We start from the raw sequence: 26,520 nt of genomic DNA on the forward strand, positions 1-26,520 counted from the left end.
AGGACATTTTCTACTTTAAAGCCCATCTATAAATGCAAATATGGTAGCAGTCATGGCTTAGTTTGTAGCACTCTTGCCTCTGAGTCAGAAGGTTATGGGTTCAAGTTCCACTGCAGAGACTTGAGCACTAAAATATAGGCTGACACTCCTGTGCAGTACTGAGGAAGTGATGCACTATTGGAGGTGCTGTCTTTTGGATGAGATGTTAAACTGCTCTCTTAGTTGGACGTAAAAGATCCTATGGCACTATATGAAGAAGAGCAGGGGAGTCATCCCCGGTGTCCTGGCCAATATTTATCCTTCAATCAACATCACTAGCAACAGATCATCTGGTTATTTATCACATTGCTGTTTGTGAATGTGAATCGAATTGGTGCAAATTGGCTGTTGCGTTTCCTACATTAGAATAGTGACAATACTTCAAAAAAAGTACTTAATTGGCTGTAAATTGCTTTAGTACATCTTGAGATTGTGAAAGGTGCTATATAAATGCAAGTTTTTCTGTTTTCTTAAATTGTTGTTTGAATAAGCCTGGATGCTGCCTTAATGGACTTTACAATTTATACAGATAACATCCTTCCTCTTTGCATGACTATGACAGTGCAACTCTTATGTATTGAGCAATTGATATTGATGGATAATAATTACCAAAACTTTTGAGAAATTATTCCATCTTTGGTCACAAGTAATCAAAACAATTCAAATATAACCCATTTGAAATTTTCCCTTCGAAACCTTTGAACCATGGAAACTATATCCTTATCTTGAGAATATAATAAAAAGCTTGTGCCAATTGTGGATGTCTGTTTTTCAAATGTGCTTCTTGTATCACGATTTTCTCACACCTGGGTAACACCAAGAAACTCTTTCGAAACTGAGAGCAGGCACAGCTAGAAGTGCTGTTAAATTGAGAATCTACTTGTCTTGCAGTCTTCCCAACACTAGATTATGCTGTTTTGCCTCTAAATCCCATCCACCAATTCCATGCACAGCCAGTCCCAAAGCATTGTTCCCAAAAAGAATATACAGAAACAACAAGACATACGAAAATACTAAAATGACAATATTTGTATGAGATGACTGGAATTAGTAGGCAAGGGGAGGAAAGGAGAGAGGGTGTCGAAGGAGGGAAGAGAAGTCTCTGGTTTAATGGATGTGAAATATCCTGATATGAAAGAAAGACTTACATTTATATAGTGCCTTTCATGACCACCGGATGTCTCAAAGTGCTTTACAGCCAGTGAAATAGTGCCATGGGATCTTTTACAGGGCAGACGGGGCTTCGGTTTAACATCTCATCCGAAAGATGGCACCTCTGACAGTGCAGCACTCCCTTGGCACTGCATTGGAGTGTCAGCCTAGATTTATGTGTTCAAGTCCCTGGAATGGGACTTGAACCCACAGCCTTCTGACTCAGTGGCGAGGGTGTTACCCACTGAGCCATGGCTGACACTGACAATATGAAGAAATAGCTCTCTAAAAAGGAAGCTCATAAGTTGCAAACATCCAGATAAAACAATACACTTGGACATACGAACGTACAAAAAAGATGGATAGGAAAAAAAAAATGAGCTGGTCCATCAAACCTTTCTCATAACGTAACACAATCTCCTAGGAGAGGGAAATAACAGAGAAAACACCCTAGACACGGCAGTGACTCCAGAGCAGGTCACCTATCTGTACTGTTAGTCAGGAAATAGTATGCTGGGTGGGAGTAACATCAAAAACAATGGAAGAAAACCACAAAAAAGAGGTGGAAAGGAAGAATGGTTGAACTATAGTAAAAAAAGAATGAAATAATAGAAATTACTTGGCAAAATAGAACTAACGTGAATAGAGAATGGTGAATTCCTCTGCAAATGTTTTAAATTATTTTACGGGAGTAGGCATCGCTGGCAAGGCCAACATTTATTGCCCATCCCTAGTTGCCCTCTAGAAGGTGGTGGTGAGTTGCCTACTTTGAGTACAACTGAGTGGCTTGCTCATCCATTTTAGAGGGTAGTCAACCACATTGCTGTAGGTCTGGAGTCAGATATAGGCCAGACCAGGTAAGGACGGCAGATTTCCTTCCCTGAAGGACATTAGTGAACCAGATGGGGTTTTACGACAATCCAGTAGTTTCATGGTCACCATTATTAATACTAGCTTTTTGATTCCAGATTTATTTTTAATTAAATTTAAATTCTCCAGCTGCCATTATGGGATTTTAACTCATGTCTCCAGATCATTAGTCCAGGTCTCTGGATTACTAGTCCAGTAACACAACCTCTGTGGTGCCATACCCGTATCATCATCTGAATAATCTGATGTTCTACGAACAGGGTGGATAAAGGGGAACCAGTGGATGTGGTGCATTTGAACTTCCAGAAGACATTTGACAAGATGCCGCATAAAAGGTTACTGCATAAGATAAAAATTCACGGGGTTGGGGGTAATATATTGACGTGGATAGAGGATTGGCTAACGAACAGAAAACAGAGAGTCGGGATAAATGGTTCATTCTCGAGTTGGCAATCAGTAACTAGTGGGGTGCCACAGGGATCAGTGCTGGGACCCCAACTATTTACCATCTATATTAATGACAGAAGAAGGGACCGAGTGTAACGTAGCCAAGTTTGCTGACGATAAAAAGATAGGAGGAAAACCAATGTGTGAGAAGGACACAATAAATCTGCAAAAGGACATAGACATGCTAAGTGAGTGGGCAAAAATGTGTCATTCAAGTGGAGTATAATGTTGGAAAGTGTGAGGTCAGGCACTTTGGCAGAAAAAAATCAAAGAGCAAATTATTATTTAAATGAAGAAAGATTGCAAAGTGCTGCAATACAGCATGATCTGGGGGTACTTGTGCATGAAACACAAAAGGTTAGTATGCAGGTACAGCAAGTGATCAAAAAGGTCAGTGGAACCTTGGCCTTTATTGCAAAGGAATTGGCGTATAAAATCAGGGAAGTTTTGCTACAATTGTACAGGGTATTGGTGAGGCCGCACCTGGAATACTGTGTGCAGTTTCGGTTTCCATGTTTACGAAAGGATATACTTGCTTTGGAGGCAGTTCAGAGAAGGTTCACGAGGTTGATTCCAGAGATGACGGGGTTGACTTATGAGGAAAGATTGAGTAGGTTGGGCCTCTACTCATTGGAATTCAGAAGAATGAGGTGATCTTATCGAAACGTACAAGATTATGAGGGGGCTTGACAAGGTGGATGCAGAGAGGATGTTTCCACTGATGGGGGAGACTAGAACTAGAGGGCATAATCTTAGAATAAGGAGCCACCCATTTAAAACTGAGATGAGGAGAAATGTCTTCTCTCAGAGGGTTGTGGATCTGTGGAATTCGCTGCCTCAGAGAGCTGTGGAAGCTGGGACTTTGAATAAATTTAAGACAGAAATAGACAGTTTCTTAAATGATAAGGTAATAAGGGGTTATGGGGAGCGGGCGGGGAAGTGGAGCTGAGTCCATGATCGGATCAGCCACGATCGTATTAAATGGTGGAGCAGGCTCGAGGGGCCGTATGGCCTACTCCTGCTCCTATTTCTTACGTTCTTATGTTCTGTGACCTTCCTGATGATGACGATGCATCATTTTACAACATGGTGGCAAAGAAGTTAAAATATCCTTGTAATATAAAAAAATGCATAGGTGCAGGGGATTACAGGCAGAAATTTAGCCTAACTAATCACTCAACCTCCATCCACTTACATGAAGCAAAATGACAGTACTTTTTAAAATCTGTATTTTCTGCAGTTTGCCCTCACAACAACTTACACTGTTGTCCCAAGGGCAGCATGGTCAAGATAGAGACTTCTCGCAGTTTCTTTCAGTTCCCCTCCAGAGCTAACAGGAGCCCCACTCTACACAGTGGGCCTTGTTAATGGATAAATGTTACTCCCTACAGCTAGGCTCCCAGTGGTGCATTGGGCAAATACACCATGTGGAAAGATCACTGGTTTGAGATCATTTAACCAATCGTAGCTGGAATGTCAGTGAAGGTGTCAGCATTGTTATTGATGTCTCTGGAATATGGAAGATGTAACGTATGCACCTGTGAGTATGCTCACAGGTTTGGAGATGGAGCACGCGGCATCCACCAGTACGCTCGCGGCCTTCCGCGAGAGGTGGGCGCCGGAGGGACTGGAGTGCATCATCGCCCCCGGCAAGCAAATTTTAATTCGATGTTTTTTGTCTAAAGTTTAATTTGTTTCATTGTGCCGGTTTTAGTGCCCCCCCCTCCCCCCCATTTAGCCAGGGGGCACTTGTATAATTTGTGTTTTTAATGCCCTCAAAATTTGACACCAAGCCACATAAGGAAAAATTAGGGCAGGTGATAAAAAGCTTGGTCAAAGAGGTATGTTTTAAGGAGCATTTTGAAAGAGGAAAGAGAGGTAGAGGCGGAGAGGTGTACGCAGGAAATTTCAGGGCTTGGGCCCAAGCAACAGAAGGCACGGCCACCAATGGTTGTGCGATTATAATCAGGGATGCTCAAGAGGGCAGAATTAGAGGAGCGCAGACATCTCAGGGGGTTGTGGGGCTGGAGGAGGTTACAGAGATAGGGATGGGTGAGGCCACGGAGGGATTTGAAAACAAGGATGAGAATTTTGAATCGAGGCGTTGCTTAACCGGGAGCCAATGCAGCTCAGCGAGGACCGGGGACATGGTGCGAGTTAGGACACAAGCAGCCGAGTTTTGGATCGCCTCTAGTTTACGAGGAGTCGAATGTGGGAGGCCAGCCAGGAGTGCGTTGGAATAGTCAAGTCGAGAGGTGGCAAAAGCATGGATGAGGGCTTCAGCAGCAGATGAGCTGAGGCAAGGACGGAGACAGGCGTTGTTACGAAGGTAGAAATAGGCGGTCATAGTTATGCTGCAGATATGTGGTCGAAAGCTCATTTCAGGTTCAAAGGTTGCAAACAGTCTGGTTGAGCCTCAGACAGAAGTTGGGGAGAGTCTCAATACAACCCTGTGTCTCCTTCATCCTTAAGGAGCCACATTTGCTTTGTCTCTCACGCCATGCAACACTCCCCCAGTGGAGGGGACAGGCAGATGACTTGCATAGTGCTTCTATGCATTTGGCAACTAAGAGGCACATGAATGCACACCTGTGTTATCTCTTTAGGAAAATATGTTGCCTCCGCTGTGCACTTCCCCTGTAATGGTGGGCAGGAAATACAAAATGAATCACCATGCATAGAATTACAGACATACTCCATCACCACATCACCTCATTCAATGCTTACTTAGCAAGTGCAGCAAAACCCTGAGCACAACATATTATTGCAATAAATAGCCTGAATACGGGATTGGCACGGCATGTGAGAATGATCTAGAATTTGCAGCACCATTGATTTGGAGTTTTAATTCTGCTATTTGCTTCTTTTTAATAATTAATCCAGTTTGCATTCCTTCGCAGTCAGTTTCAGGCTTTCAAAGGTCAGTCTGCCTGAGAGCATTCAGTGAAACTGACAGAGCTGGCAAAGCAGTACTCATTACACATTTAAAAATTGTTTTAAAACGTAGAGTACAAAATGAATAGCCTGGATATGCTTATTTGATACAATAAATGCAGACCTGAGAAAAATTTACATACAGCTTAACTCTTTACGGTTGCATCCACACTATAACTGTAGCATTGCTGCAAAGCTGGTGCTACAGCTTTAGTGTAAATGCAGCTTGAAACTAGAGTCTGGGCCCAACCTGACACCAGAGTGATTCACATTTCACAAGTTTAGCATCAGTGCAAATCCAAACCCCTCTGTACCAGTGACAACCGTGGTTGGGTGGGTAGCCTCCTCGCCTCGGGCTCCAGAGACTTGAGCACAAAAATCTAGGTTGCCACTGCAGGGCAGTGCTGAGGGAGCATGGCACTGTCGGAGGTGCTGTCTTTCAGACGAGATGTTAAACCGAGGCCCCGTCTGCCCTCTCAGGTGGATGTAAAATATCTCATGGCACTATTTCGAAGAAGAGCAGGGGCGTTATCTCCGGTGTCCTGCCCAATATTTATCCCTCAATCAACATCACTAAAACAGATTATCTGGTCATTATCACATTGCTGTTTGGGGGAGCTTATTGTGTGCGAATTGGCTGTCGCGTTTCCCACATTACAACAGTGACTACACTCCAAGAGTACTTCATTGGCTATAAAGCACTTTGAGATGTCATGTGGTCATGAAAGGCACTATATAAATGCAAGTCTTTCTTTCTTTCTGGACATATAAAGGCCCATATGATGTCCATATTAAAGACAATTCATATTTATTTTTTATTTTGCCTGCCTGAATTCTTACTGCAGATGGCCGCACTTTACCTTATAGGAATCTAAACATTCATTTTCCCATGGTTGTGTAAAATGCTTAATCAAAGTTTCATAAATGAATTTACTTAATTTCGTTCAGCCTACATGCATTTATCTACCCTGTTCCGAACCAGTCCAGTGAAGTCCCTTCCAGTACAGACTTTTTATGTATCTCAAATATTGGCAGATTACAACAAGAGTTTCATTTCACACATTAGTCATTTTGGAATAGCTGACAAATGCCTGGTGTTGGAATGCTGATATTCAGCATTTATGCCAGCGGAAGATTAAATGAAGAAGCCTATGTCAGTAGAAAACATCATCGGTACATTCAGATAAATCTGTTTTCTGTGAGAACTGAGTCTATAAACAACAGACTGACATTCTGCATTAGTACCAAACCACTGATAATCACAACAGCCTATTTTTTCAGAGTGAATGGTGAGGTTTAGGTCTATATCCACAACTAAGGTCAGGAAGTGTCAAGCATGCTAGTAGAATATGATATTATTTAAATTTTTTGTCTTGTTTCTCCTCACATTCTGTTGCATTCCAGATAAAAGAAATGAGCAAGTGGGTCATGAAATTCACATTTGAAATGTTTCAAAATGTAAAATATGATACACATCTAACAATATATAGGATAACATGTCTTGATGTATATTGTAAAATTCCTCATGACTCATCAAACAGAATTGAAATGTGCGTTTGCAAAAATAACTAGTACTAGATTTAGACTGGATACAGTAGCATAGTGGTTATGTTTCTGGACTAGTAATCCAGATGCCTGGACTAATGATCTGGGAGACTCGAGTACAAAGCTCACCACCGCAGTTGGGGAATTTAAATTCAATTAAATAAAAAAGCTAGTATCAGTAATGGTGAACAAAACTACTGGATTGTCGTAAAAGCCCACCTGGTTCACTAATGTCCTTTCGGGAAGGAAATCTGCCGTCCTTACCCGGTCTGGCCTATATGTGATTCCATACCCACAGCAATGTGGTTGTCACTTAACTGCCCTCTAAAGTGACCTAGCAAGTCACTCAGTTGTACCAAACCGCTACAAAGAAGTAGACTAAGAATCAAACTCCTCGAATTCCCTCCATAACAATACTGAGGGCCGAAATTTCCCCAGGAGTTGCTCCATTTTTTTGGAACAACTTGATTTTTCTGGAGTATAGTTTTAGTTGCAATTCTGGCCATTTAATTTGCGCCAGTGTAAGTGAGTTGGTTTTTTTTTTATTTTGTTTTTTTTTTCAAAAGGAGGCATTCCCAGCCACTTACGCTTGTTTTTGGCCATTTAAGCGAGTTTGGCCAGCAAATAGTTGTTCCAAACTAACTTAGGCCAGCGTATGTTGCCACTTCTGTCTGCACAGAAAAACCTTACCTAGAGTTAAAGAATCAGCGCAAGTAACTACATTTAAAGCACCGCCAAGCACCAAACAAAGCACAAAGAGTAATAAGCATTCAATAAAAAATAAAGAACTGAAGTAATTAAATTTACAAATAAAGAACTGAAGTAAATCCTACCTTCAACTAAACTTGGCAGTGGCTGGTCGTGCAGGAGTCCCTTCGGCCTGGGATAGGTGCAGGAGGATGCGGCATCTGAGGGGAGGGAGTGGCGGGGGGAGGGAGGGAGACGGCTCAACACAGCAAGCTGGGGGAGGGGTGTCTGGGGGTGGTGGGTGGTGAACGTGGCATCTTAATGGGGGGGGGGGGAGGGAAGAGACCCACAGCGGGCCCACCTCAGCCGGTGCGGGAGCCCTCCCCCGCCGGATCAAAACTCTTCCCCCTCCACCCCGCCGGATCAAAACTTTTTCCCCCCCGCCCCCGCTGCCAAATCTCTTGCCCTCCCCCTCCCCCCCCCCCCCCGATCAAAACTCTTCCCCCCACCAACCTGTCTCTTGTAGCCCTCAGCATGGGAAGGCAGGGAACGGCCTGTGCGGCAGGCCACTCGGCCCGGGATAGGGACTGCAAGCGTCGGCCCCTCCCACACAGTCTGCATCACACACTCTCAGATTCTAGGGGCTCGGAGCTACTGCGCATGCACGCACACTCTAGCGCACATGTGCAGAGGTCCCGGCACTGTTTTCAGCGCCGGAACCTGGCTCCGCCCCCGAATCCAGTTGCCACGCTATGCCACCATGGAGGAGAGCCTGGGGAGCGGCCAAACTCGACCCGAAGACTTTTGGCGTCCTGGGAGTTCTACAAAAGTGGCGCACCTCTGGTGAGTGTGCCAGAAATCTGTACTGGCCAAATTTGGGCCCTAAGCGAGCACCTTCACTACACAGACTGCAGCGGTTCAAGAAAATGGCTCACCACCACCTTCTCAAGAGCAATTAGGGACAATAAACACTGGCCTTGCCAGCGACGCCCACTTCCCGTGAACGAATATAAATAAATAATGTCATGTCAAAGTACCTGCATTGATTTGAAGGAAGTTACATTTAGAACAAAGTTTCTTTCATGACTATGGTCATTGGGCAGTGTCCCAAGTGTTTGTTGACACTGTCTTGTTAAAATATGTAACAGGTTTTGCCAGTTTCCAAGTGCGAGTAGGTGCGAAACACTTCGGCATAAGTCACTATCAATGGTCATGGATGGTTCAATTGTTCATTGTTCATTGACTTGCGGTTCCAGCAGAAGAGTGCTGATACAGTATGGACAAAGCTATATGAGGCAGTAATGGAAAATACTCAGAAAAAATCATCATTAACTTGCAATGGTGTATCCATCTGTGTTCCTTGCTGCAAGTCAATAGGCCCCCTAACAGTAGCTACACTGTTTGACGGAGTATAAATCAAGAAATAACGGAGGCTTGTAAAAAAGGAACAGCAATAATCATGGTGATTTTAACCTTCATATTAATTGGACAAAGAAAATTGGCCAGGGTAGCCTTGAGGAAGAGTTCATAGAGTGTATCCGGGATAGTTTCTTTGAACAGTACGTTGTGGAACCAACCAGGGAGCAGGCTTTCTTAAATCTGGCACTGTGTAATGAGACAGAATTAATAAATGATCTCCGAGTAAAGGATCCTCAAGGAATGAGTGACCATAACTTGGTTGAATTTTAAATTCAGTTGTCCAATCCAGTGTCCTGAGGTTAAACAAAGGAGACTACAAAAATATGAGGGCAGAGTTGGCTAAAGTGGACTGGAAAAATAGACTAAAGTATGGGGCGGTTGATGAGCAGTGGCAGACATTTAAGGAGATATTTCATAACTCGCAACAAAAATATATCCCAATGAGAAGGAAAAGCTAACTACGGAAATAAAGGAGAGTATCAAAGTGAAAACAAAGGCATACAATGTGGCGAAGACTAGTGGGAGGCCAGAGGATTGGGAAACTATTAAAAGCCAGCAAAGAACAACTTAAAAATGATAGAAAGTGAAGATAGATTATGAAAGTAAACTAGCATGGAATATAAAAACAGATTGTAAGAGTTTCTACAGGTACATAAAAAGAAAAAGAGTGGCTAAAGTAAATGTTGGTCCCTTGGAGGATGAGACTGGGGAATTAATGATGGAGAACATGCAGATACATTGAACAAATATTTTGTATCGGTCTTCGCGGTAGAAGGATCCAATAGTGGATGGTCTAGGGACTATAGGGAGGGAGGAACTTAATACAATCACTATCACTAAAGAAGTAGTACACGGTAAAATAATGGGACTAAAGGCAGATAAGTCCCCTGGACCTGATGGCTTACATCCTAGGGTCTTAAAAGAAGTGGCTGCAGAGATACTGGATGCATTGGTTGTAATCGACCAAAATTCCATGGATTCTGGGGCGGTCCCAGTGGATTGGGAAACCGCAAATGTAACACTCCTATTTAAAAAAGGAGGCAGACAAAAACCGGGAAACTATAGACCAGTTAGCCGAACATCTGTTGTTGTGAAAATGCTGGAGTCCATTACTAAGGAAACATAGAAATATAGAAAGTAGGTGCAGGAGTAGGCCATTCGGCCCTTCTAGCCTGCACCGCCATTCAATGAGTTCACGGCTGAACATGCAACTTCAGTACCCCATTCCTGCTTTCTCACCATACCCCTTGATCCCCCTAGTAGTAAGGACTTCATCTAACTCCCTTTTGAATATATTTAGTGAATTGGCCTCAACAACTTTCTGTGGTAGAGAATTCCACAGGTTCACCACTCTCTGGGTGAAGAAGTTTCTCCTCATCTCAGTCCTGAATGGCTTACCCCTTATCCTTACTCTGTGACCCCTGGTTCTGGACTTCCCCAACATTGGGAACATTCTTCCTGCATCTAACCTGTCTAAATCCGTCAAAATTTTAAACGTTTCTATGAGATCCCCTCTTATTCTTCTGAACTCCAGTGAATACAAGCCCAGTTGATCCAGTCTTTCTTGATAGGTCAGTCCCACCATCCCGGGAATCAGTCTGGTGAACCTTCGCTGCACTCCCTCAATAGCCAGAATGTCCTTCCTCTAGTTAGGAGACCAAAACTGTACACAATACTCTAGGTGTGGCCTCACCAAGGCCCTGTACAACTGTAGCAACACCTCCCTGCCCCTGTACTCAAATCCCCTCGCTATGAAGGCCAACATGCCATTTGCTTTCTTAACCGCCTGCTGTACCTGCATGCCAACCTTCAATGACTGATGTACGATGACACCCAGGTCTCGTTGCACCTCCCCTTTTCCTAATCTGTCACCATTCAGATAATAGTCTGTCTCTCTGTTTTTACCACCAAAGTGGATAACCTCACATTTATCCACATTATACTTCATCTGCCATGCATTTGCCCACTCACCTAACCTATCCAAGTCACTCTGCAGCCTCATAGCATCCTCCTCGCAGCTCACACTGCCACCCAACTTAGTGTCATCCGCAAATTTGGAGATACTACATTTAATCCCCTCATCTAAATCATTAATGTACAATGTAAACAGCTGGGGCCCCAGCACAGAACCTTGCGGTACCCCACTAGTCACTGCCTGCCATTCTGAAAAGTACCCATTTACTCCAACTCTTTGCTTCCTGTCTGACAACCAGTTCTCAATCCACGTCAGCACACTACCCCCAATCCCATGTGCTTTAACTTTGCACATTAATCTCTTGTGTGGGACCTTGTCGAAAGCTTTCTGAAAGTCCAAATATACCACATCTCCCTTGTCCACTCTACTGGAAACATCCTCAAAAAATTCCAGAAGATTTGTCAAGCATGATTTCCCTTTCACAAATCCATACTGACTTGGACCTATCATGTCACCTCTTTCCAAATGCGCTGCTATGACATCCTTAATAATTGATTCCATCATTTTACCCACTACTGAGGTCAGGCTGACCAGTCTATAATTCCCTGTTTTCTCTCTCCCTCCTTTTTTTAAAAGTGGGGTTACATTGGCTACCCTCCACTCAATAGGAACTGATCCAGAGTCAATGGAATGTTGGAAAATGACTGTCAATGCATCCGCTATTTCCAAGGCCACCTCCTTAAGTACTCTGGGATTCAGTCCATCAGGCCCTGGGGATTTATCGGCCTTCAATCCCATCAATTTCCCCAACACAATTTCCCGACTAATAAAGATTTCCCTCAGTTCCTCCTCCTTACTAGACCCTCCGACCCCTTTTATATCCGGAAGGTTGTTTGTGTCCTCCTTTGTGAATACCGAACCAAAGTACTTGTTCAATTGGTCTGCCATTTCTTTGTTCCCCGTTATGACTTCCCCTGATTCTGACTGCAGGAGACCTACGTTTGTCTTTACTAACCTTTTTCTCTTTACATATCTATAGAAACTTTTGCAATCTGTCTTAATGTTCCCTGCAAGCTTCTTCTCGTACTCCATTTTCCCTGCCCTAATCAAACCCTTTGTCCTCCTCTGCTGAGTTGTAAATTTCTCCCAGTCCCCGGGTTCGCTACTATTTCTGGCCAATTTGTATGCCACTTCCTTGGCTTTAATACTATCCCTGATTTCCCTTGATAGCCACGGTTGAGCCACCTTCCCTTTTTTATTTTTACGCCAGACAGGAATGTACAATTGTTGTAGTTCATCCATGCGGTCTCTAAATGTCTGCCATTGCCCATCACGGTCAACCCCTTAAGTATCATTCGCCAATCTATCCTAGCCAATTCACGCCTCATACCTTCAAAGTTAGCCTTCTTTAAGTTCTGGACCATGGTCTCTGAATTAACTGTTTCATTCTCCATCCTAATGCTGAATTCCACCATATTATGGTCACTCTTCCCCAAGGGACCTCGCACAACGAGATTGCTAATTAATCCTCTCTCATTACACAACACCCAGACTAAGATGGCCTCCCCCCTAGTTGGTTCCTCGACATATTGGTCCAGAAAACCATCCCGTATGCACTCTAGGAAATCCTCCTCCACCGTATTTCTTCCAGTTTGGTTAGCCCAATCTATGTGCATATTAAAGTCACCCATTATAACTGCTGCACCTTTATTGCATGCACCTCTAATTTCCTGTTTGATGCCCTCCCCAACATCACTACTATTGTTTGGAGGTCTGTACACAACTCCCACTAATGTTTTTTGCCCTTTGTGTTCTGCAGCTCTATAGATTCCACATCATCCAAGCTAATGTCTTTCCTATTGCATTAATCTCCTCTTTAACCAGCAATGCTACCCCACCTCCTTTTCCTTTTATTCTATCCTTCCTGAATATTGAATACCCCTGGATGTTGAGTTCCCAGCCCTGATCATCCTGGAGCCACGTCTCCGTAATCCCAATCACATCATATTTGTTAACATCTATTTGCACAGTTAATTCATCCACCTTATTATGGATACTCCTTGCATTAAGACACAAAGCCTTCAGGAAGCATAATTCAATCAAGCAGAGTCAGCATGGTTTTATGAAAGGGAAATCATGTTTGACAAATTTGCTGGAGTTCTTTGAGGATGTAACAAGCAGAGGTGGATAAGGGGGAAACCAGTGGATATGGTGTATTTGGATTTCCAAAATGCAATCGATAAGGTGCCACATAAAAGGTTACTGCACAAGATAAAAGTTCACGGGGTTGGGGGTAATATATTAGCATGGATAGAGGATTGGCTAACGAACAGAAAACAGTTGGGATAGATTGTCCTGTTGCCAAACAGTAACTAGTGGGGTGCCGCAGGGATCGGTGCTGGGGCCTCAACTATTTACAATCTATATTAATGACTTGGATGAAGGGACCGAGTATAATGTAGCCAAGTTTGCTGATGATACAAAGATGGGTGGCAAAGCAAATTGTGAGGAGGACACAAAAAATCTGCAAAGGGATATAGACAGGCTAAGTGAGTGGGCAAAAATTTGGCAGGTGGAGTATAATGTGGGAAAATATGAGATTATCCACTTTGGTAGAAATAATAGAAAAGCAAATTATAATTTAAATGGAGAAAAATTGCAAAGTGCTGTAGTTCAGAGGGACCTGGGAATCCTTGTGCATGAAACACAAAAAGTGAATATGCAGGTACAGCAATTAATCAAGAAGGCAAATGAAATGTTGGCCTGCATTACAAGGGGGATAGAGTATAAAAGCAGAGAAATCCTGCTACAACTGTACAGGGTATTGGTGAGGCCACACCTAGAGTACTGCGTACAGTTTTGGTCTCCGTATTTAAGGAAGGATATACTTTCATTGGAGGCTGTTCAGAGAGGTTCACTCGGTTAATTCCGGAGATGAGGGGGTTGAAGATAGGTTGAGTAGGTTGGGCCTATACTCATTGGAGTTCAGAAGAATGAAAGGTGATCTTATCGAAACATATAAGATAATGAGGGGGCACGACAAAGTGGATGTAGAGAGGATATTTGCACATAGGGGAAACTAAAACTAGGGAATATAGTCTCAGAATAAGGGGCCACTTTTTAAAACTGAGATGAGGAGGAATTTCTTCTCTTAAAGGGTTGTAAATCTGTGGAATTCTCTGCCCCAGGGAATTGAATATATTTAAGGTGGAATTAGACAGATTTTTGAGCAATAATGGAATAAAGGGTTATGGGGAACGGGCAGGGAAGTGGAGCTGAGTCCATGATCAGATCACCCACGAGCAGGCTCGAGGGGACGAGTGGCCTTCTCCTGCTCCTATTTCTTATGTTCTTCTATAATGGTATCACCCTTACCATACTGCTCGCATTGATCTGTTTTAGTGTCTCTGACATGCCTCATGTTTCAGCTGTGTCAGCCATGGCTCAGTGGGTAGCACTCTCGTCTTTGGGTCATGAGGTTGTGGGTTCAAGTCCCACTCCAGGGACTTGAACACAAAAATCTAAGCTGACACTGCTGTGCTGTTTTTTGGATGAGACGTTAAACCGAGACCCAGTCTACTCTCTCAGATCCCACGGCACTATTTTGAAGAAGAGCAGGGGCGTTATCCCCAGTGTCCTGGACAATATCCCTCAACCAGCATCAATAAAATGGATTATCTGGCTATTATCACAATGTTCTTTGTGGGATCTCGCTGTGCACAAATTGGCTACCGCGATTTCTACCATAGGCAGTCCCTCGGAATCGAGGAAGACTTGCTTCCACTCCTGAAGTGAGCTCTTTGGTGGCTGAACAGTCCAATATGAGAGCTGCAGACTCTGTCACAGGTGGGACAGATAGTCGTTGATGGAAGGAGTGGGTGGGACTGGTTTGCCGCACGCTCTTTCCTCTGCTTGCGCTTGATTTCTGCACACTCTCGGCGATGAGACTCGAGGTGCTCGGCGCCCTCTTGAATGCACTTCCTCCACTTAGGGCGGTCTTGGGCCAGGGACTCCCAGGTGTCAGTGGGGATGTTGCACTTTATCAGGGAGGTTTTGAGGGTGTCCTTGTAACATTTCCGCTGCGCACCTTTGGCTCATTTGCCGTGAAGGAGCTCCGAGCAGAGCACTTGCTTTGGGAGTCTCGTGTATGGTATGCGAACTATGTGGCCTGCCCAGCGGAGCTGATCAAGTGTGGTTAGTGCTTCAATGCTGGAGATATTAGCCTGGACGAGGACGCTGATGTTGGTGCGCCTGTCCTCCCAGGGGATTTGTAGGATCTTGCGGAGACATCATTGGTGATATTTCTCCAGCAACTTGAGGTGTCTGCTGTACATGGTTCATGTCTCTGAGCCTTACAGGAGGGCGGGTATTACTACAACCCTGTAGACCATGAGCTTGGTGGCAGTTTTGGGGGCCTGGTCTTCAAACACTCTTTTCCTCAAGCGGCCGAAGGCTGCACTGGCGCACTAGAGGCGGAGTTGGATCTCGTCTTCGATGCCTGCTCTTGTTGATAGGAGGCTCCCGAGATATGGGAAGTGGTCCAAGGTGTCCAGGGCCGCGTCGTGGATCTTGATGACTGGGGGGCAGTGCTGTGCGGTGAGGACAGGCTGGTGGAGGACCTTTGTCTTACAGATGTTTAGCATAAGGCCCATGCTTCTGTACGTCTCAGTAAATACGTCCACTATATCCTGGAGTTCAACCTCTGTATGTGTGCAGACTGTAGCTCGACGACAGAGGTTGGGATGGTCTTGGACCTGGCCTGGAGACGACGCAGGTTGAACACGTTCCCACTGGTTCTGTAGTTTCTGTACATTACAACAGTGGCAACACTTTTAAAAAGTATATCATTGGCTGTAAAGCACTTTGGAACATCCTGAGTTCATGAAACACGCTATATAAATGTAAATCTTTCTTTCTTTATAGTTCATTAAGTAAAAATGCTGCTCTCTTGGCCAATGGCCTATTATCAAACCAAACTTATCAGAATAGATTTGAGACAAGATTAAATGGTTGCTAAAAGTAAAGGAATATTGTCTTCCTGACAAATCTGTTTTTTGTTTGTTACATCGGTTGTCTGTTTATAAAAAGGAAAGACTTGCATTTATATAGCACCTTTCATGACCACTGGATGTCTCAAAGCCCTTTACAGCCAATGAAGTACTTTTGCAGTGTAGTCACATTGTTGTTTGTGGGAGCTTGCTGTGTGCAAGTTGGCTGCCGCGTTTCCCACATTACAACAGTGACTATACTCCAAAAGTACTTCATTGGCTGTAAAGCGCTTTGAGACGTCCGGTGGTGGTGAAAGACGCTATATAAATGCAAGTCTTTTTTAGAAACAGACAATCAATGTAACAAAAATACTCGACTGGCACTCTTCTTACCTCAAATTAAAAAGAAATTTGTTGCACCCTTTTTTACAAACGTTGTGAACCTTTATGGAGAATGCAGTTGAGAAACCTGCAATGTGAAGTCATACCAGCATGATGCTCAGATGACTTGTCACTTTCTGTGGTATTCCACAGGAATGATAAAACCCAGTAATTCCTTTGTGCTGCCAGTCCTTTATTATAGTTCTTCCGCTTATCTGATCTTTCATTTAACTATTTGATATCATAGAATGGTTACAGCACGGAAGAAGACCATTCAGCCCGTCGAGCCCGTGCCGGCTCTCTGCTAATCCCACTACCCCGCCCTTTACCCGCGGTCCTGCAGTTTCTTTTTCCTTTGGATTATTATCCAATACCCTTTTGAAAGATAAAATTGCGCCTTCCTCCACCGCTCTTTCAGGCAGTGCACCCCAGATCTTAACCACTCGCTGCGTAAAAAGATTTTTACTTACGTTGCCTTTAGTTCTTTTGCCAATCACCTTAAATCTGTGTCCTCTGGTTCTCGACCCTTCAGCCAATGGAAACAGTTTAGAAACATAGAAACATAGAAATAGGTGCAGGAGTAGGCCATCTAGCCCCTCGAGCCTGCTCCGCCATTCAACAAGATCATGGCTGATCTGGCCGTGGACTCAGCTCCACTTATTCATTCGCCTGTTCCCCATAACCCTTAATTCCGTTATTGGTTAAAAATCTATCTATCTGTGATTTGAATATATTCAACGAGCTAGCCTCAACTGCTTCCTTGAGCAGAGAATTCCACAGATTCACAACCCTCTGGGAGAAGAAATTCCTTCTCAACTCTGTTTTAAATTGGCTCCCCCATATTTTGAGGCTGTGCCCCCTAGTTCTAGTTTCCGCGACCAGTGGAAACAACCTCTCTGCCTCGATCTTGTCTATCCCTTTCATTATTTTAAATGTTTCTATAAGATCCCCCCTCATCCTTCTGAACTCCAACAAGTAAAGACCCAGTCTACTCCATCTATCATCATAAGGTAACCCCCTCATCTCTGGAATCAGCCTAGTGAATCGTCTCTGTACCCCCTCCAAAGCTAGTACATCCTTCCTTAAGTAAGGTGACCAAAACTGCACGCAGTACTCCAGGTGCGGCCTCACCAATACCCTGTACAGTTGCAGCAGGACCACCTTGCTTTTGTACTCCATCCCTCTCGCAATGAAGGCCAACATTCTATTCGCCTTCCTGATTACCTGCTGCACCTGCAAACTAACTTTTTGGGATTGAGGTGGGCACCGGAGGGACTGGAGTGCATCATCACGCCCGGCAACCAAATTTTAATTTGATTTTATATTTTTAAGTAATTTGTTTTAATTGCCGGTGCTTTTAGTGTCCCCCTCCCCTTTATAGGGGGCACTTGGAGAAAAAATATGTTTTTGTGCCCAAAAAAAAAACCCCCAAAAAAACCAAAAAAAAAATAAAAGGGCCTGTAAATGTTTGGTGTTTCCCCCAGATCGGGGGGGGGCACGGTTTAATGTTTTTTGTTTACTCCCAAAAAGAGTTTCATGCACAAGGACTCCCAGGTCCCTCTGCACTGCAGCATGTTGTAATTTCTCCCCATTCAAATAATATTCACTTTTACTGTTTTTTTTCCCAAGGTGGATGACCTCACATTTTCCAACATTGTATTCCATCTGCCAAACCTTAGCCCATTCGCTTAACCTATCTAAATATCTTTGCAGCCTCTCTGTGTCCTCTACACAACCCGCTTTCCCACTAATCTTTGTGTCATCTGCAAATTTTGTTACACTACACTCTGTCCCCTCTTCCAGGTCATCTATGTATATTGTAAATAGTTGTGGTCCCAGCACCGATCCCTGTGGCACACCACTAACCACCGATTTCCAACCCGAAAAGGACCCATTTATCCCGACTCTCTGCTTTCTGCCAGCCAGCCAATTCTCTATCCATGCTAATACATTTCCTCTGACTCCGCGTACCTTTATCTTCTGCAGTAACCTTTTGTGTGGCACCTTATCGAATGCCTTTTGGAAATCTAAATACACCACATCCATCGGTATACCTCTATCCACCATGATCGTTATATCCTCAAAGAATTCCAGTAAATTAGTTAAACATGATTTCCCCTTCATGAATCCATGTTGCATCTGCTTGATTGCACTATTCCTATCTAGATGTCCCGCTATTTCTTCCTTAATGATAGCTTCAAGCATTTTCCCCACTACAGATGTTAAACTAACCGGCCTATAGTTACCTGCCTTTTGTCTGCCCCCTTTTTTAAACAGAAGCGTTACATTAGCTGCTTTCCAATCCGATGGTACCTCCCCAGAGTCCAGAGAATTTTGGTAGATTATAACGAATGCATCTGCTATAACTTCCGCCATCTCTTTTAATACCCTGGGATGCATTTCATCAGGACCAGGGGACTTGTCTCCCTTGAGTCCCATTAGCCTGTCCAGCACTACCCCCCCTAGTGATAGTGATTGTCTCAAGGTCCTCCCTTCCCACATTCCCATGACCAGCAATTTTTGACATGGTTTTTGTGTCTTCCACTGTGAAGACCGATGCAAAATAATTGTTTAAGGTCTCAGCCATTGCTACATTTCCCATTATTAAACCCCCCTTCTCATCTTCAAAGGGACCAACATTTACTTTAGTCACTCTTTTCCGTTTTATATATCGGTAAAAGCTTTTACTATCTGTTTTTATGTTTTGCGGAAGTTTACTTTCGTAATCTATCTTTCCTTTCTTTATTGCTTTCTTAGTCATTCTTTGCTATCGTTTAAAATTTTCACAATCTTCGAGTTTCCCACTAACCTTGGCCACCTTATACACATTGGTTTTTAATTTGATACTCTCCTTTATTTCCTTGGTTATCCACGGCTGGTTATCCCTTCTCTTACCGCCCTTCTTTTTCACTGGAATATATTTTTGTTGAGCACTATGAAAGAGCTACTTAAAAGTCCTCTACTGTTCCTCAATTGTGCCACCGTTTAGTCTGTGTTTCCAGTCTACTTTAGCCAATTCTGCCCTCATCCCACTGTAGTCCCCTTTGTTTAAGCATATTGCGCTCGTTTGAGACACTACTTCCTCACCCTCAATCTGTATTACAAATTCAACCATACTGTGATCACTCATTCCGAGAGGATCTTTTACTAGGAGATTGTTTATTATTCCTGTCTCATTACACAGGACCAGATCTAAAATAGCCTGCTCCCTTGTAGGTTCTGTAACATACTGTTCTAAGAAACAATCTCGTATGCATTCTATGAATTCCTCCTCAAGGCTACCCCGTGCGATTTGATTTGACCAATCGATATGTAGGTTAAAATCCCCCATGATTACTGCCGTTCCTTTTTCACATGCCTCCATTATTTCCCTGATTATTGTCCATGAAGTTATTATTTGGGGGCCTATAAACTACGCCCACCAGTGACTTTTCTCCCTTACTATCTCTAATCTCCACCCACAATGATTCAACATTTTGTTCATTGGAGCCAATATCGTCTCTCACAACTGCCCTGATATCATCCTTTATTAACAGAGCTACCCCACCTCCCTTCCCCTCTTGTCTATCTTTCCGAATTGTCAGATACCCTGTATGTTTAATTCCTAGTCTTGGCCACCCTGCAACCACGTTTCAGTAATGGCCACCAAATCATACCCATTTGTAATGATTTGTGCCGTCAACTCATTTACTTTGTTTCCCTCTATCTACTCTATCCAGACCCCCTCATTATTTTGAACACCTCTATCAAATCTCCTTTCAATCTTCTCTGCTCCAAGGTGAACAACCCCAGCTTCTCCAGTCTATCCATGTAACTGAAGTCCCTCATTCCTGGAATCATTTAACTAAATTCTGTTAAAAACTAACTTGATACTGTTACCAATTGATAATGAATCTGTCAAGGAAGCAGAGGAATAATTTGACCAAGCTTTTGGTCACCTGCCCTAATTTCTCCTTATGTGGCTCGGTATCAAATTTTAAAAATAATCTCATAATACGCCTGTCAAGCACCTTGGGACGTTTCACTACATTAAAGGTGCTATATAAATACAAGTTGTTGTTGTTGGAATAATAATACATGGAGCCCAGTTAGGGGCTATGAAGTTCAAGGCAGTGAGTAGTCTAACTATACAGATTAGGAAGGTCCCTGTTTTCGTCACCAATCTCTGTTCAATTAGTCCATCTCAACTCAGATGACAGTGGCTCATTGCAATCTTGCAATCAGCCTACTGTACCCCCAATGGCAGTAGAATCAACATCTTCAAGAGAGATGGGGAAGAGAGAAAAAAAATAAACACAGGGATCTTTCACCTCTGAGACCTGGATTTAAATCCATCCAGACATAGTTTAAAACTGGTTTAGTTCAGAAATAATTGGCATTAAATTGACAATCTACTCATAGAGACTAGAGGATGGCTGGTCTGGAAATGGTCAATGTTAAACTAGCACAAATAATGGGTACAGCAGCATAGAAGTTATGTTACTGGACTAGTAATCCAGTGGCCTGGACTAATGATCTGGAGACATGAGTCTAAATTTCACCACAGCAGCTGGGGAATTCAGTTAATTAAATAAATTCAATTAATGAAATAAATCTGGAATAAAAAGCTAGTACCAGTAATGGTGACCAAGAAATTACCAAGAACCCATCTGGTTCACCAATGTCCTTAACGGAAGGAAATCTGCCATCCTTACCTGGTCTGGCCTATATGTGACTCCAGACCCACAGCAATGTGGTTGACTCTTAACTGCCTTCTGAAATGGTGGCTCACACCACCTTCTCAAGGGCAATTATGGATGGGCAATAAATGCTGGCCTTGCCAGCGACACCCACATCCCAATTACGAATTTAAAAAAATATAGGGTTGCTCTGCTGAAAGTGGGGTTAAGACATTGTTGCTTTATTCTACATCTAGTTATATTAAGCCTGATTCGTGTGTACTTTTTTTTGTCTCATAATACTCCTGTGAAGAGCCTTGGGGTGTTTCACTACGTTAAAGGCACTATATAAATACTAGTTGTTGTTGTTTTTGTTATTCTTGATGCTGTACTAACATTTCTCACCAGAAATATTTGATTCAGGATCTTCCCAGACAATTCACCAGGCGACAAGGGTCCTTCTGCAGTCCCATTACGACTGAAAACCATCTGGTCTCATTCACATCTATAATGGGGTTTAAGTGCCTGCTAAACCAATGATGTGATAATGTTATTTAATGTTGCTATTTGATAATGTCAGTCTGAGATCAGTCTGCATTGTGAAGGAAATAACTTCCATGGTTAGTCACTCCATCTGGTTTAATAATTCATGACCTAATAGTTTTGCCATTAAATATTTTGATTACACAGGAACTTCTGAAGTTCAACTTCTGTACAACTTAGAGGTCTAAAAACAAACGTCTAGTCTGAATTTTGGATTTTTCCATTGATTCATTTTGCCAAAGATAAAGTTGGAAAAACGATACCGTACTTAAAGCTATTCCACTGATGGTGTCATCATCATAGAGTATAATGCATGCAATTGCGTGTCAGGAATGCTGAAGTTTCATTTGACTGTTTCTGATTTCAGAATGATCAAAAATGCAAACCTATATTGCTTTGGCAGTGATTAATGTTGTAAGGAGCATCTTTAGGCCTGGAATGAACATGTCAGATAGTGTTAACCTGATCGATGTGAATCTCACTGTGATCTACTGAACCTCTTGTTTCGGTGACTGTAACACTTAACTAAATGTAATTATTGGACAAGTTGTATCAGGGCTGCTACCTGACACAGTGGGCCAGAATTTGCTGTGCCAGGGCATCTAATGGCATCTGCCGTTAGTTAGACTTCTCCTGCATGTTGAGGTCTATAAATTCTTTGTGTGGCAAGTTGCTGAAAGTGCAAGCTGATAACGTCGCAGCAAGGGATACCGGGTATGTGGGACCTGAGTGAGCAGGGAAAGCATCTGTGTGTATATCCTTAACCAATCAAGCTGAAGGATAGTGAAATTAGCAGCGCAAGGACTGAGAAGGAAGTGTAAGTTAGACTGGGTGAATTCAATGTCACATCAGGTACAGAAAGAGACAAAAAGAGAGGGAAAGAAAGATTGAATTAAAAGACAGAGAAGAGAGACAGAAAGGAAAAGTTTTAAAAAATTAACATTTTAAAAATCTCCAACAACAATTAAAACCTGAAGGAATGAGAATCCACACTTGGAATAGTTAATTTTCAGTCAGAAGTTGACTGGCAGTAATTTGCACTTATCACATTGTTAAAAGGGTACTTAAACTTAACTTTCTGTGGTGTGTTTACTTCGTATCTACCGTGCAAATACAGCAACTTCACGTCGTTCAATGCATTTCAATAGTGTGCCAGACAGCGAGATGGGGGAGCAGCGCAATTCAGACAGCAACTTTTGGATTTCCAAGTTTAACCTCGCTTCTGCCTCGCCTGAAATTGCTGGAGCATTTGTGTATAATAATGGCGAGCGCCATTAGCCTCGCCGGTAATTTGACAGCAAGTTATGGGCAATAACAGAGTCATGTGATGTTGAGATGGACAAACTAGCTTAGACATGAGGTCAGGAGAGATGCTAAAAATACAGATTATGGGGGAAAGTTCTTGGCCGACACAGCGCATTCCTACATGCTGTGCACTGTGATTAAAACCTGATGATGCACAACTTCTGCTGTGTCTGTCCAGAATAATGCTTGGATATTTAATTTTCAGGCATCAGAGTTGCAGTTTCTCATTTACTCAGACCTTGTCATTTCTAACTTTTTAACCAATCAGTTTTAATTTTAGTGTAAGTGCTTTCATTTTTCTCCCTGGGCAACACATTAACCACAGCTGAGAGGGTGGGTTAGTAGCCTGTTCCCAGATCTCTGTCAGTGCCACTTGGAATCAGTTGTTAGGAGACATGCAAGAGCAGACTAAAGATTCTTCCTTCGCCTCCTCCCAATCTTGGGATTCCAGTGACTAAATAAGAGACTCGGGTTCCATTGTCCAAGTTTGTCATAGAATCATAGAATAGTACAGCACAGGAGGCTATTCAACCCATCGAGTCTGCACCGGCTCTTTCGAAGAGCAATCCAGTCAGTCCCACTCCCCCGCTCTTTCCCCGTATCCCTGCAATTTTCAAGTATTTATCCAATTCCCCTTTTTGAAAGTTATTATTGAATCTGCTTCCACCATCCTTGCAGATACTGTCATGTATCTTACATTATTATATATAACTGTATCCTAACATGCTATACATGACTGTAATAAGATATGACCTGTAACCACCAGCATACCTTGCCACCAGGGGTGCACTTGCAAGAGACAGATATATAAGGACAGGTCTCAGGCAAATGCAGCGTTCCAGAGCTGTGAAATAAAGGTACAGGTCCAGAGTGACCTTGACTTCACTACATGCCTCGTGTGAATCTGTACTGAGGGGACAGGACTTTACAGATACCAAATAAAAATAAATTAGATAAATACTTGAAGGAGAAAAAATGAAGGCGACAATTGAATCTGTATCCACCATCCTATCCACTCGTTATGTAAAAAAGGTTTTTCCTCACATCACCTCTGGTTCTTTTGCCAATCAATGATGTCTTGTTTTACAGCTCTGTAACACACTCCCTGCAAACTATTAAAGAAGCATACTGCCCATTCTGACTCTATTAATAAATGTCTTCTTTCTTTAGATTGCTGTGTGCATTATTTCCCTGCTATAAAATGAGTAGGTGGGCTGTTCTGAGACACTAGTAGTATTTAGTTTACAGCTACGAAAAGGCATGTTATGGGGCTCCAGGGTAACTCTGCAACAGTCTTCTCTCACTACCTGTTTTCGGGTTTGAAATAGGCGACATGCAGGGAGAGCACGCCAGTAGGCAGAGGCTCAAGGCTCATCCAAAATTGATCCTCACCTGCAGATACCAAACGGGCATCCAGAGGCAACTCGCCAGTTCCACAAGCGCAACATTGGGTCAGGTAGGTCCTGGGACACGGGGGGGGGAGGCAATTGGGAGAGAATGATTGGGGCGACCAGGAAGGGGGGAAGGCGATTGGGAGGGGGCTGAGCGGGTGCCGGAAACAGTCTTCGGGTCTGTGTAAAGCAGGGAGGGGCTCCACATTCCACTAAATATTTTTTTTTAAATGTATCTGAAGGCAGCCTCCAGTGGACCCTTTAAGGAGACCTGGTTCCAGTTATGTTCAGGGAAACTCAATTTCGGGAAGGGGCCTTAAACAGGCTTAGACACCCCCCCCCCTCCCTTATTTGCATATGCATAGGGCCTAACACCTGTTTCAGGTGAGGGCCCTGGATGCCCATACTGGATCCTTTATCAATATGGTGGGCAGTGCAATTCTGGCAGGGAATGTGCGCATGTACACTGCCCACCATATTGGATGCTTATGCACCCATTTTATGCCTGGACACAACATCAACAAATTCTAGGCCCCCATTTTCACTCTACCTCTAATGTTGGGAGTTCCAAGTGTGGGGATGTTTGGGCAGGTTTTAAAGTCAGAATGGTCTGAATGGGACTTACTGTGCCCTCTGAACTACCTGTGTAAGTCTGTGGAGGACATTCTAAAAAGGGAGGGAGAACAGCCAGTTGTCGTGGTGCACGTTGGTACCAATGACATAGGTAAAAAAAGGGATGAGTTCCTACGAAATGAATTTAAGGAGCTAGGAGCTAAATTAAAAAGTAGGACCTCAAAAGTAGTAATCTCGGGATTGCTACCAGTGCCACGTGCTAGTCAGAGTAGGAATCGCAGGATAGCTCAGATGAATACGTGGCTTGAGCAATGGTGCAGCAGGGAGGGATTCAAATTCCTGGGGCATTGGAACCGGTTCTGGGGGAGGTGGGACCAGTACAATCCGGACGGTCTGCACCTGGGCAGAATCGGAACCAATGTCCTCGGGGGAGTGTTTGCTAGTGCTGTTGGGGAGGAGTTAAACTAATATGGCAGGGGGATGGGAACCAATGCAGGGAGATAGAGGGAAACAAAAAGGAGGCAAAAACAAAAGACAGAAAGGAGATGAGGAAAAGTGGAGGGCAGAGAAACCCAAGGCAAAGAACAAAAAGGGCCATTGTACAGCAAAATTCTAAAAGGACAGAGGGTGTTAAAAAAACAAGCCTAAAGGCTTTGTGTCTTAATGCAAGGAGTATCCGCAATAAGGTGGATGAATTAACTGTGCAAATAGATGTTAACAAATATGATGTGATTGGGATTACGGAGACGTGGCTCCAGGATGAGCAAGGCTGGGAACTCAACATCCAGGGGTATTCAACATTCAGGAAGGATAGAATAAAAGGAAAAGGAGGTGGGGTAGCATTGCTGGTTAAGGAGGAGATTAAGGCAATAGTTAGGAAGGACATTAGCTTGGATGATATGGAATCTATATGGGTAGAGCTGCAGAACACCAAAGGGCAAAAAACGTTAGTGGGAGTTGTGTACAGACCTCCAAACAGTAGTAGTGATGTTGGGGAGGGCATCAAACAGGAAATTAGGGGTGCGTGCAATACAGGTGCAGCAGTTATAATGGGTGACTTTAATATGCACATAGATTGGGCTAACCAAACTGGAAGCAATACGGTGGAGGAGGATTTTCTGGAGTGCATAAGGGATGGTTTTTTAGACCAATATGTCGAGGAACCAACTAGGGGGGAGGCCATCTTAGACTGGGTGTTATGTAATGAGAAAGGATTAATTAGCAATCTCGTTGTGCGAGGCCCCTTGGGGAAGAGTGACCATAATATGGTGGAATTCTGCATTAGGATGGAGAATGAAACAGTTAATTCAGAGACCATGGTCCAGAACTTAAAGAAGGCTAACTTTGAAGGTATGAGGCGTGAATTGGCTGAGATGGATTGGCGAATGATACTTAAGGGGTTGACTGTGGATGGGCAATGGCAGACATTTAGAGACCGCATGGATGAACTACAACAATTGTACATTCCTGTCTGGCATAGAAATAAAAAAGGGAAGGTGGCTCAACCGTGGCTATCAAGGGAAATCAGGGATAGTATTAAAGCCAAGGAAGTGGCATACAAATTGGCCAGAAATAGCAGCGAACCTGGGGACTGGGAGAAATTTAGAACTCAGCAGAGGAGGACAAAGGGTTTGATTAGGGCAGGGAAAATGGAGTATGAGAAGAAGCTTGCA

At 43.4% G+C, this 26,520-nt stretch overlaps 1 long non-coding RNA gene across 1 annotated transcript in view; it reads left to right on the forward strand.

The window, feature by feature from the left end:
- LOC139276445 (uncharacterized) overlaps positions 1-24,322 on the forward strand; it is a 66,863-nt gene extending 42,541 nt beyond the window's left edge. The window contains exon 4 of the long non-coding RNA XR_011595934.1: positions 24,212-24,322. This is a non-coding gene — a long non-coding RNA (uncharacterized lncRNA). The remainder of the gene's footprint in view (positions 1-24,211) is intronic.
- The last annotated feature ends 2,198 nt before the right edge of the window (positions 24,323-26,520 follow it).

This window comes from Pristiophorus japonicus, chromosome 11 (assembly GCF_044704955.1).
Source record: "Pristiophorus japonicus isolate sPriJap1 chromosome 11, sPriJap1.hap1, whole genome shotgun sequence".
Taxonomy (NCBI): domain Eukaryota; kingdom Metazoa; phylum Chordata; class Chondrichthyes; family Pristiophoridae; genus Pristiophorus; species Pristiophorus japonicus.